This window comes from Dioscorea cayenensis, chromosome 10 (genome assembly GCF_009730915.1).
Source record: "Dioscorea cayenensis subsp. rotundata cultivar TDr96_F1 chromosome 10, TDr96_F1_v2_PseudoChromosome.rev07_lg8_w22 25.fasta, whole genome shotgun sequence".
NCBI classification, from domain to species: domain Eukaryota; kingdom Viridiplantae; phylum Streptophyta; class Magnoliopsida; order Dioscoreales; family Dioscoreaceae; genus Dioscorea; species Dioscorea cayenensis.
This window is the reverse complement of record NC_052480.1, coordinates 9337150-9348989: the sequence shown is the minus strand read 5'-3', so window position 1 is coordinate 9348989 and position 11840 is coordinate 9337150.

Here is an 11840-nt window from a genome sequence, read left to right as displayed (position 1 = left end):
GAAAGAAAAACTTTTTCCATAAAAACCGGCTGCCTCCTTGTGATTATGTATTGCATTACAATTAGAAAGTTTATAAGAAAAATAGCATATTAAATTCTTCACACATTTGGTAAATATAATTATATTAGCTTAATATATTTGTCATATGTGCTTTTTTCACACTCAATAGTGTTATTTTCATGGTTCCAAATAAAATAAAATTATTACATGTAAACTATCCACTACTTAAAAAAACAATTATTACATATAAAGCGCCCACTACTTAAAAAAAAAGTCCATGACAATGAGAAATTACCTTAAACCATTTCCACCTATTATCATTTAAATTTTCAAGAACAGGTTTACGTTTCTTTAGCAACACTCGATGACAAAGAATGATTGATTTTAAAATAGCATGGAAGTGTCAACTAACTGTTTCTGTATATCAATCAAAATCAAACTTATTATTTTACTTTTGACATAGTGTGCAACAATATTCAAAAATATTGCTACCATCTCCTCACCTACCATTTTCAACCAATCCCCGATCACTAATAAATTCATGGTTCCAAATAAAATGAAATTATATCTTAGCAAAATTTCAACCAATTTTGATATATATCTTCCAAAGTTCCTTGGAGAAATTTTGCTAAAATACCTTGTGGTTTGTCTCTTTATCAATTCAGGACTTGTGGTTTGAGTTGTAACACTTTAGTATCATATAGTCTAATCCGTTTGCAAAAAAAATGCCAAAACACTTAACTCTGTTAATTCTTGTAGACATGGCATAAAAATAAACTTGAATTTACCTTTTTGCCCTTATTTACATTACTAAAACATGTACTAATAAGCTCCATTCATGTCTATTTGTATAGTATTTAAAAGCTATTCAATTTATATTTGAAGGTAGACTTGAATGATTCTTAATTCGTATGTGTTTTAGTAATGTAAATAAGAGCAAAAAAGTAAACTCTAGTTTAAATTAACGGAGTTAAGCATTTTAGCATTTTTTTACAAGCAGTTTAGATAATAGGGTACCAAAGTGTTATGACTCAAGCCACAAGTTCTGAATTGATAAAAGGGTAAACCACAAGGTACTTTAGCAAAATCTCCAAGTTTCTTTCATATCCCATTTGCAATAGCTTACTTCCTCACTAGTAAATGCTATAACAATTCAATAAGAGCTGACCTCATTGGCCTATAAACTCATTCTTTAAACACCCTATTGAAATACTATCAATTTAATTCCTAGCCTAACTATTTTAATGTAAGTCACTGGGCCCTCTAAATTGTACATAATTTTCCACAAGTTCAAAGATGCTTAGGAGTGACAACACCATATATGAACATTATTGGCATTTGTAAGAAATTAATCATATGTAAAACCATTGCCATTTGTATGATTTTCATATCTCTTGAAACTATGATTAATTTTTTTTGTGCCTAATGATATTAACTTATCATTTATTTTCTAATGGCATGAAAAGGTTCATATCTTTAGTTTTCAACTAACAAAGTCTGTCACAATGAATCTATAAATATAAATATATATATATATATATATATATATCAAAGCTTGTCTTGTTGGGTTTGTCTCAAGCAGGAGGAAATATAATTACAGGCTTTGAACATGATGTGCAGTGAGTTATTAAAGCAAATTTAGAGGAGATTTAAAAAAAAAAAATTAATGGTGACTAGAGTCAATTAAAAAACAACATACCTAAATAAAATATCAACTTCTGATCAGACACATATAAACTATCAAGAAATGTCTAAACATTATCATTTCCTTTGGAAGAAAGAAATAGCTAAATATTTCTTTTCTGTAGAATTTGAAACTGATCATCAAGAGAAAAAAACAACATAAATAATACAAATCAAGAAAATTAAATTAGGTGATAAACAATGTCAAATTTAATTCCTTTTAACAAGCTCCTTGTGGCTTTCTTTGGATCAGATTTGTGAAGTTGATAAGGAAAGTTTGTTTAAAGTGTTGAAATGGTGAGGGATGCGATGCAAGATGAAATGGGAGTGTTAAAAAAGAGTGTGAAAGAATGAGAGAAGTACATAAAGATAATGATAAAATTATAATTTAAAACTTAAAGAATAAGAATCCCCTCAAAATGGGGATGGATGACATGCAGGCATCAGGAGGAGTTCTATTCCTTCACAAGAACACTGTAGAATCCTTTACTAGATAACAAACAATGTTTAACAATGGGAGACAAAAGTATTGCCATGCTAACAATTGATATTCCCACCATCCAAACACATGGTTAGTCTTTAATTACCAGCTACCTTATAACACTTTAAAGAAAGTGTATGTAGATCCTTACTTTTAATTTATGGCATGTTTGGTTTATTTTCTATTTACTTTTCTTATAATGTGAACTAGCCATGACAACATGGTTTATTTACGTGTCAGCTATATATTGAAAAGAAGTCAAACTCTTAACATCTTGCATGAGAGTCAAATATTCAATCACTGTGACAGAGGTTTTATTTGATTAATCAAAATAAATGTCGAAGTGAATTTAAAGTGAAAATTTATATTTCCAAGACACTCTAGCTTTCACGTTTCAAATTCTGACAATGTAAACATACAAAATAGGAGTTAAACTTGAAAACCACCTCAATGTTCAATAAACTCCGTAATAATCCTTTAAAGCTCATGGAATTTCATTTCTTGCTTCCATGACTTCCAGGACCTCAACAAACCAACCAAGCCATAAAGACACATCAAAATTTGACCTAAATTTATGAAGGTATAATTCTTTGAACAATACCTCTACTTTTCATTGTAACTTTTTTAATCTTTCTACTATTTTAATTAAGAAATCTCAGTTCTTTTTTGACACTCATTACATTTACCATTTAGGATTGCTTTCATAACAACACATTGCATGACATAGCACCTTAATAACCGATGAGTTGAAAAAAAAGTTATCAATATGGTTTTTTTATCAACTGATGATATAGTAATGACAAACGATAAATGTTACGAGTATAAAAAAAACTAAGATTTTTTAATTAAGATAATAAAGAAACTAAAAAAATTACAATTTAAAAGAGAGAGAAGGGTATGTTTAGGAAGGTAGGAGGGCTATTTGGGCATTACCGCATTATATATACTTACTCTTAATCCTATCCCCCAAATATCTACCATCCTCAAGCCTTTCTTTTAATGGACATTTGTCCTGCTTGGATTGGAAGAGTGTTCTTTGTCTGCTGGTCCATGTTAAAATTATTTTCCATTGCTTCATTATTAGTTAACGGGCCAATTAGAAACCGACAGCGATAGACCTTAGGAACACCGTCTAATGAGCATACCCAGGCGGATCAGTGCAATGTCACTTTGAGAGGGTTTTATCAGTGATTTTTTGCCCTTAACCCTAGCTCTCAATGGTGCTACAGGCTCCACCCTTTATGTTCTTAAGCTTGCCAACGATCCCTCCACCTAGTGCCAAGTCGTTTTTTCCCTTTTTCCTAGTTTGTTTTCCTTTTTTTTTAACCCTAACCTTAGCTCTCAATGGCACAGTTTGTAGTCTAGATGATCATTTTCTCCGATGAGGTTTGGAGCCATACTCCGATGAAGAAGCCCCTGCCGCCATTAATCTAGCTCTAGAAACCAAGTACTAGAAGAGATCATATCCCAATCCCTAACCCTAACCTTAGATTTTGGCTTCTCTCTCTCTCTCTCTCTCTTTGTGATCTTTAATCACAACATCGGAGATGACGATCTTTGACAGTGCCGCCTTTTTCTTTTTTGAAGTTTTTTTTATTTTATTTCCTTTATTTATGATTTGATTATCTTCATTATTTTGTTTTATATAGGGTTTTGGTCGAGACAGCGCATAGGAGGTCAATCTCCTCCTTGACTTGCTTGCTGGAGAAGCTTGGCGGGCTCGGCGGTGATAAGGGCTGCTGAGCTCCAGAGGCCTTGGATTTCTACCCAAGCTGATCATCTATAGTGGGAGTGCGTATCTGAGGAATTGGGATTATGCCAGGCTTAGATCCATTATGGATAAGGTTGGTGGTTTGTTGCTTTACGAAATGACGTACATCTCCAGGCTTGTGGTTGCTCAGGTATTTGTTTTTCCTTTTATTTTTTTGTTAGATCTGATGATTGGCATGCGGATCTTAGGTTTGTTTTGGGGTCTTTGGTGATGCATGTTTGGTGCTTGACGTTGTGGACTCCTTTTTTCTCACACCGGCCTTTAATTAGGATTAGACCGGTTAAAAATAAATGGATCACAAATCAGATTTATTTATTTTTTTAAGACTTCAAGGGATTAAGCCCCTAATGTTAATTACTCTTGACATTGTCTCAGGAACTTCCAATTAAGAAATAAGTGCGAATAAAAAAACAAGTTGTAACAATTAATTTCATTTATTTCAATAAATATAAATTCATGGATTTCATTGAAAATACAAGAAATTTGAAATCATCTTGACTTGTGTCCTAACTTGTGTTCTTGACATTTTTACATTTTGATTTGATTTGTATTTCAAGTTCTGGATCCTCTTTGTTAATGAATTATAAACTTGATTTTGACTTTCCATAAGATTCGGCTTTTATGCTTGTAAAACTCTCTTCAAGCTCTCGACTGTGAAACTCATCGGGTCTTTCGACTTATGTCTGTCTTAAGACCGCTCTAGTTCAATTGTTGATTTATACTAATTTCAAATATCGACTCAGAAATCTTCTGGTCTTTGACTTTTTGACGTCTTGAGACCACTGAGTTCAATTATCAATTTATACTGGATCTTCAAATATCGACTCAGTGAAAACTCTTTTGAGTCCTCGACTTTTGACGCCTCGAGATCACCGAGTTCAATTGTTGATTTATATGGATTTTTAAATATTGACTAGGAAACTATTCTGAGTCTTCAACTTTTAAATTCCCAAGACCCGCTCGAGATCCAATCTGTCGACGATATGATTTTCAAGTCTCGACTCTTTTCATATATCGAGTCCTCGACTGACCGCTTTGGCTTTTAATTTCTTTTTGTTTTGTCACACGTCGTCTGCACATGCCCTCATCATCGCTACATGCTCGTTGTAGTCTCTGCATGTCTCATCGCCAACTTGCTCTCGAGATAAGCATTCTTGTCATTCTTCAGAATAAGTGATTTTGTTGTTGCTTTGAACTTTCAGACATACATATAAATAAATGTATATATATATACATATATAAAAGGCTGGTTGCATACCCTGAAGAATGCCTGGATTTAATTTTTATAAAAAATAACCTAATAATTAGACACATCATTCATGCAATTTTTCATAGTGGGACCCACTTTTGAAATTGTTTTGCCACTTCCTTGAGTAACATCAGCAAACCAAGATTTCCATGCAAATATAAGAAGCAGCATCATACCATGTCCATCCATTCTCCTTTAATCAATATAGCATGTTGCTCTTGGGATGTTTATATATATATAGATATATATATATATATATATATATATATAATATAAAATAATCCCATGTGAATGGTGGGGCCCCTTTTATTATTATTATTATTTTAATTAATTTTTTTTAACATGCACGTGAGTATACGTGCATACATGATTCATTTCTATGCTTATTTCCCTCATGGTGGGACCCGCTTTAATTATTCTTTTTTTCCTTTTAAAATAAACCAGAACATGATGCATGCTTTTCATTTTCTTCTCAATCACATATTCATTTGCATGTATATCTCTTTCATGGTGGGCCCATTTTTTATATTGTTGAATAACTCCATGGCTTACTATTTGAAAGCCACCTTAATTCTCCAGCTTTCACTCCTTGTTCTTTCATTTCTCATAGCTCTATATTCTCAGCACGTATTGGTGCATTATCATCTATTGAAGATTGATAAATAACTACCAATTCTTGTGGTGGCAACATTAATCATGCTGCTAACTTTTATACATTTCTGTGCATACTCCGGGATGAGACCATGGATCCATTCAAGAGACGCATTAGATAACTCTTGAGGTATGAAGCGGAAATTCACACTCATTTAGCAAGCGTGTCTTGAGTCCTTTAATTCATCGAAGAAAGGATGGTAACAAGACTCCAACGTTGTGCAATACAAATTTGATGAGTACTTCAAAAGTCTTGATGCTCCTTCAGGAGGCATATTATGCTTCATTCAAGGGGCATTTTTGCATAGTATATTATGTCTTGATTACTACACCAAATTAAAACATCCTCTCTTCATGCTATCATATACATATACATGTGTTTTAATGAAATTTCATATAAAGATTTGCATATTGATATTGAAGGGGAGTTTCATTTCTATACACATGAAAATTTGAGCATCAATGAGAAACATCTACAAATTCCTAGATCCTTTGGATTCCACTGCCATGAGTTTACATACATTGCATGAGCTTTTTTCCTTCTTCGGTGACACGCTATAAGATGGTCCATCAACCAGGTTACCTTTGCTCTTAACAAAAAGGCATAGCATCTTCACTTGCTCAAATAGCGATTTGACTAACTCATAAAATTGTGGTCCGATTATGATATCTAGAAAGAGTATAGATGTGTCAACACTTGTCTGAGATGAATTTCCACTGGTATTTCATATTTTTAAAGTCAGATCATCACTGTTATGCTTGTCATCATCCTTATTTTCTTGAGATGTCTTGATCACTGTCATCTTCTTTCAACCTCGTTATTTACCACCGGCTCCGGAGACATAGGCTTGGATGGATTTCTTTATGTACGCCTAGTAGAGCATCAATATGATATTACTGCATGAGAGAAAGTATCTATGGAGAATTCCCACATGCCCTTCTGGAGCATGACAGCGGCGACTGCAACTGATGAATATTTTGATGGAACTTATGCAGGTACATACAAATCACGTGTGTTTGCTTCCCATGCATACATTTTCTTTGATCTTATTTTGTCTTCATCTTCAAGTGCATCCTCTTTGTCTTTTTGAATACCAAAAATGTCTCACCATCCGACCAACTCTTCCGCACCAGTAATACCTTGAGATGGACCTTGCCAATTTGCTTGTGATCAATGACTAAAATTCAGGCCAGTATGGACAAGCTTGCACTTGTGATGCCAAAGAATACCCACAGACTTTCTAGCGTGGTCTTTGTTACAGAGAACTTGGGTTTCTTTGGCTTCTTCAGCTTGATCTTCTTTTTTATCCTCCACGAATCTATTCTCCTTCCATTCCCTCCCTGCAATGTCATCTCATCATCCTCATCAAAATCCACAACGACAGCAATGGGTTCCTCTTGCTTCCTCTCGATAGGATATCCATGACTCATGACGCTTCGACAGTATTCCTGACGTCAACGATGGTGCTGACGATAGGATTGAAGTGATTCAGCCATGGTTAGTAGAGCTTGGGATTCATGTATAGATTCCTGGAAAGTGTTAGGCGATGAGCGGCATTGACAGTGGCTACTGGCAGCAACAGCAGGCAATGACATCGATATTGTTATCCTCCAACGATGGGCTGCAACAGGCAATTTGTCTCTCCTTCTTTCTTCTTTTTTTTTTTTTATCTCTCTTCTTCCTTTATTCTTCTTTAGATTTTCATAGAGGGGCGAAGGGGACGAAGGAGATGATGGTGCTGAGGCTTTTGGCGACAGGGAGATCAGCACCATTGTTGTATCCGACGGGCAGAGGCCTTGTGAGTGTAGGTTCGTAACCACCATCTCCCGAGAGAGCCTTGTTGAATCTAATCTGCGGCATCTATGTCCTTGCGATTGTGACGGCCGTAGGGTCAAATATTCCTATCTTGTGTGAGTTTGATACCTCCAGCATCTCAACAAGCATCTTGGTCTTGAGAATACCTTGAAGACCCTTGGTGTTGCTGATGGTCACATATATAGAGCCTCCGACTTGTTTATCACATCAGCATTTGAATTAAGAACACTAGGACATCTTTGTGAAGGTGGAGCAAGCGCCAACCTAGACTGTTCGACCGATGCTCTCAGTGGCGATGACGGTAGTGGTGATCGTGATACCAACGACAACAACCTCTTTTTTTGTACTGGTATTGGTATGGAGAGAACTGGAATCACATTCTTCTTCTTTATCTTTCTGGTTTTCCTTCGCTAGTTCTCTTTTTCTTCTTTCCTTCTCTTCATTTCCTTCACTGGCCTCCCTTCACCTCTCCTTCCTCTTTCTTCCCTCGGTCCCTTCTTCGTCCATTCTCCCTCGTTTTTTAAGAAATCTAGCACTAACCGCTAGTCTTCACGTGAGGTTCTTCGTGGACGGTTGCGGTGTAATGGGGAGTTATGGTGGGATGAACACGAAGGCACGAGCAAACATTTTAAATTTTATTATATTTCTTCTTTATTATTATTATTATTATTATTATTATTATTATTAATTAATTTATTTTATTTTATTATTATTTCATTATTATTTTATTTATTTATCTATATATATTTATTATCTTTGTTTGATTTGATATCGCATGCATTTATTTATCTATCTGATTTGACTTGATTTTAATTTTTTTTTAACTTTATATTTATATTATATTACATTATATTATATCATATTATACTATGTTATATTATATTATTCTTATTTTCATATATATATATATATATATATATATATATATATATATATATATATATATATATATATATATATATATATATATATATATTTATCATATTTACTATTTTTTTATTTTTTTTATCATCTTATTTGATTTATATATTTTAATTCTATATATATATGTCATCAGATTTTATTTATACTATTTTTAATTTATTATTATTATTATTATATATATATATATATCCAATTTGATTTATTTTATTTTAATCTATTTTTTATTATATATTTTTTTATCCGATTTTATCTATGTTATTTTAATTAATTAATTTATTTATTATTATTATTTTTATCTTATCTGATTTATTTAATTACTTTATTAATATTAATATTAATATTATTATTATTATTAATTGTTTTATTTTATTTTATTTATTTTGTATATATATATATTTGCCTCGTGATTAGTATTCATGGTTGATCTTGGGTTTGAGATTACCTCAAGATATGTGCTCTTGAGACTTTGACAATTTGGATTGCCTTGAAATCTGCGCTCTTAGCTGATCCGAAGATTTAAATGTTTAGATTGTCTCAAGATCTGTGCTCTCGGCTGATCTTGGGATTTGGATATTTAAGATCGCCTTGAAATATGTTTTCCTACGGTCGATCTTGATATTTGTATATTTTGTATATTTTTGGATCACTCGAGGATCGATGCTCTCTTGGGACGATCCTGGATATTTGAATATTTTGAATCGCCTTGAGATTTGTGCTCTTGCTAATTGTGTCGGATGTTGAATATTTTTTTAGATCATCTCGAGATCCTGCTTTGATCGATCTAGGGATTTGAATATTTTTGGATCGCCTAGAGATTGGTGCTCTTGGCTTATCCGGAGATTTGAATATTTAGATCACCTCGAGATCGGTGCTCTCAGCAGATCTTCATCACTAAGCTCTTGCCATTCCTGCATACTTTGCTGGTAATGAAGACTCCTAACTGGGCCCTGACCATTGCTCTTAATTGCCTAGCCCTAATGAATGGCATGGCACTTATTACTTCTCCAAATTTTTTGGCAACTAAAGGAGTTGTCACCCTCTTGTTTTTTGTGGTCCCAAGTAAGCATGAATGATCTGGGACATAGTGCTTCACAACAAACATTTTCTTTGCATTGCACCAGGAGTATAAGATGAGCCATTTGCATTCTTTTGATGCACACTTGGCCCTAACTCTCAATGAATCATTTGTAATGAATTTGAATTCAAATCCCTTCCTTGTTGAGAACTCAACAAGTTCATTCTTGAACAGTTTGAGATCTTTAAACCTAAGATCCAACGAAAAGTCCACCAGAGTGGTTTTAGGGTCATAAATTGTCCTACATGACTTGTGCCTCCTTGCATCATCTCCAGCAGATCCATCACTTGTGTCATCATAGCTGCCAGGATCTGATGAGCCCATGTAATCACTTTCATATCCACAAACTTTCCCCCTATTTGTGGCATGGCTATGCTCAATACATGTTGCTTGCCACTCAGCTCCAAAGTTACCCTCATTTCCACCAGCTTCATCAACATTTCTAACATTTTCACTATCTTTCCCCTATATTTTCTTCTTCAGTTGTATAAATTTCCTGACTTTATCCCTGGCTCCTGCTATCTCATCATCGGCATCTGAGTTAAAATCAAGGAATGGGACATCTACAAGCATATCTACATCATCCCTGCTTGAGTCAGTCTCACTGGCACTCTCAGATTCCTGCTCCACATCCAACTCCAAAACATCATGTTGCAAATCAACATCTAACCCCACAGTGTTATCAAAATCAGACACTAATACTTCTGGCAAGGGCTTATCCTGCTTAGCACACGATGTTTCCACATAAAGATCAGCTGTCCAAGCCTCTCTTAACCTATCAACCAAGCCTACAATGCTTGCATCATTACATACTATTTGCACTACCCCTTCGTCGCCTATGTAGAATAACTTGACATCCTACCTAATGTCATAACCAAGTTCCTTGATGTCTCCCAACAAATACCAATAACATAGTCTGTCTGGGTCAACAACGAACTCATTAATATTCCCATTGACAAATCTAATTTTCCCTTCTCTTACAAGCGATCCTCCATGGTGATATTTAAGAGTGTACTCACAGCTATTCATGGTACTGTATACCAAAAAAAAACCAACATTAAACAATTAATTCCCAATAAAGCCTATGATGCACAACCTATATAATAAATTTTCAGCAAAGGAAACAACTAGGACTAGTAACAGACCATATCAAACCATTAAAATCAACATATGAACTATATATGGAGAGATTTTAGAAGATAATATGCATAAATATTAAGGTAACATGATGCTGCTAATAAATTTAAGATGAACAAGCACAGTTGGCCTAACCCGGCCAAAATGTGACTCATGGTTAGTGGGCTAATTGGCCCGTAACACAACTTGGACCACTAGTTCAGGTTGCAGTGAACACAAGTACACACCACAGGTCCACAACCAAGTGCAAGCTTTTCATGAAATAGAATATATTATTTTACTCAAATAAAAAAAAGTTTGGGAATAATCTATATATATATTTCTGAATTCTAGGTAGAAAGGATAATGTATCATTAAGTACTCATAAGATTTGAGCTTAGTGGTCACTTCCTTAAATTTATCCATCAAACGAGTGGCTTTAATTAATCTATTTTTAGTTTATAGTGGCACCATCCATGTAGAAGATGCTATAACAACACCCAAAAAAAACCCACTAAGAACTCATTAATGACATGCTTAATTTCTTAGGCAGACAATGTTAAAAGGACATAATCCATGAAGATCTTTGAGATCATTTATCCTGCATATCAAGTTCAAGAAAGAATTTATTATAATAATTGGTTGTGGAGTGTGACTCATAAAAAGTATTTTGATATGTTGAAGGAACCATTATGTTTGACAAATCAAGTCTTATTGAGTATTTTTATTAATGCAAAAAAAAAAGATAAAAAAGATGACCTCAAAAGTAGATGGGAGTCATGGTGATAATAATGGTCCCCATTTTCAGAGTCCCTACCATGAAAAAGCTGAAAGGAAAGCAATACACCAAAGCTCATCACAAATACCTTAATATATATATTTATAGTTCATAGAGAAAGAGAAGTTGTGGAATACTCATGAAACTCACAAGGTAATATGCCTGATCTAACTAATTAGTTGAAATTTCTTAGGGCTAATAGGGCAATGAAAAGAGGTAACATCTCTTAAAACCTCAAGTAACACTCAAACCCTAATGGTGAACGAATTGGTCAAGGTTGTAATTTGTAAATTGGG